Consider the following 1,692-nt stretch of genomic DNA (forward strand, 5'->3'; position numbering starts at 1 on the left):
GTTATTCTTAATTGTCAGTGTATATTAAATAAGCGTGATAACACTATGGCCGCAGGATTTAAAATTTGAAAATGAACATTTAAACTCCCAAAAGTAAAAAAAAGTAAAGTCCATGTTGCATGTGCTGTGATATGAGGAGCCTTCACTGTGATGCAGGCTTTGAGGTTTAGTGAGGTAACTTCAGGTTTAACCATGTGTTTGTAGTTGGGACACCAGATAGACCATTAAGCATATTGCATCTGCATTTTAACTTCATCAATTAGCAGATTTCACTGGAATTTTTATATAATAACCCCAAATTTGGACCTATTGATAACAGAAACAAGCTTCTACACTCATTTTATTTAGTTCTGTTAATTTCAAAACAAACCTTCTTTTCCTTTTTCTTGACTAATGGTGTCACCTCCTGTAATTTGTCATGACTTTTGAGTCATGATATGTATAAATTCTAAATGAGTGAAAGTCAGGGACTGGGCCAGAGTGGACGTCTGAGGCAGCTTTGTTCTGGTCTCCACCTCTGTGTGGAGTTGCTTCCTTGAGCTCATCCACTCACATCTGCAGGTAGTTTGAAATCAAGAGGCTTTGTATTTAGGAGCTGTGGTGACAGATCTCCACCCGTTTGTATTTCTGCCATGGTAGTAAACGGACTCTGTCTCTTGTCCTCATTTCTCTGCATTTACTCTTTAGTAACTTTTGTATATCATCTTCTCTGTAGAACTACAGACCTGCTACTATATAACTCATCTGGAAATCTTACCTCTCCCGTCTCGAAGAATTTCCAGTTATCGGCAGGTTCTTGCCATTCTGCTTGCAGCTACGCCAGGGGTGTCCAACTCCAGGCCTCGAGGGCCTGCAGGTTTTAGATCTCAACCTGGGTCAACACATCTGAATGAAATGAGTAGTTCATTACCAGGCCTCTGGAGAACTTCAAGACATGTCGAGGAGGTCATTTGGCCATTTAAATCAGCTGTGTTGGATCAAGGACACATCTAAAACCTGCAGGACAGCGGCCCTCGAGGCCTGGAGTTTGACACCCATGAGCTACACCATGCCTCTCCAAAAAGCCCCCAAATCACTGAAGACTCAGGTCCTCCCCCTCTACACCACTGCCACACGCTTGGTTTGAAACCCGGCCAGCGCACTGATAAACCACCCTCGCCATCATCACCCAGTGCATCCCAAGTAAGGCAAAGCAGAACAGTTATCCAAGCAGCCATTCTCCATCTTCTCACCTACGAGTACTATCTTTTATGATACCTGATATAGCTCATAGTTTCTGCCCACCCAGCTCCCCCTCTTCCCAGCAGCACTTTGAAAACAAATACTGAAAACACGAATAACACCATCTGGCTCTGTTTTTGGGGCTCAGTAACACTCAAATCATGGCACTGAAAATTCTTTTCATGGTATCTGTCATATTCTCTAGGAAGTGGTTGGAAAGGTCAACCTCACAGCTCCATACTTCCATGTGCTCTTCTACTCCAAACACTTAAAGTGCTTTACACAACTTGCCTCATTCACCCAGAAGATCCATTAGAGCTGATTGAGGAGCATCAGGGTGCAGAAGTAAGCCTGAGAGAAGGTGAGAAGGAGAAAAGACACAACCAACACGAGCACAAGGACAAACTGGGGCCACACACAACTTTATACAAGTAATGACACACATACATGTACAGTAGTGCAAAGAATGTT

The 1,692-nt window shown here is 43.1% G+C and overlaps 1 protein-coding gene across 2 annotated transcripts in view; it reads left to right on the forward strand.

Moving 5' to 3' along the window:
* LOC116324266 overlaps window positions 1-5 on the forward strand; it is a 14,293-nt gene extending 14,288 nt beyond the window's left edge. The window contains exon 7 of one of the 2 annotated variants that reach the window (XM_039609585.1): window positions 1-5. This exon is cut by the window's left edge and continues 744 nt beyond it. The gene's annotated coding sequence lies outside the window, so the exon portion shown is untranslated. The other variant, XM_039609581.1, reaches the window with a different exon arrangement.
* The last annotated feature ends 1,687 nt before the right edge of the window (window positions 6-1,692 follow it).

Source organism: Oreochromis aureus, linkage group 1 (assembly GCF_013358895.1).
Source record: "Oreochromis aureus strain Israel breed Guangdong linkage group 1, ZZ_aureus, whole genome shotgun sequence".
NCBI lineage: Eukaryota > Metazoa > Chordata > Actinopteri > Cichliformes > Cichlidae > Oreochromis > Oreochromis aureus.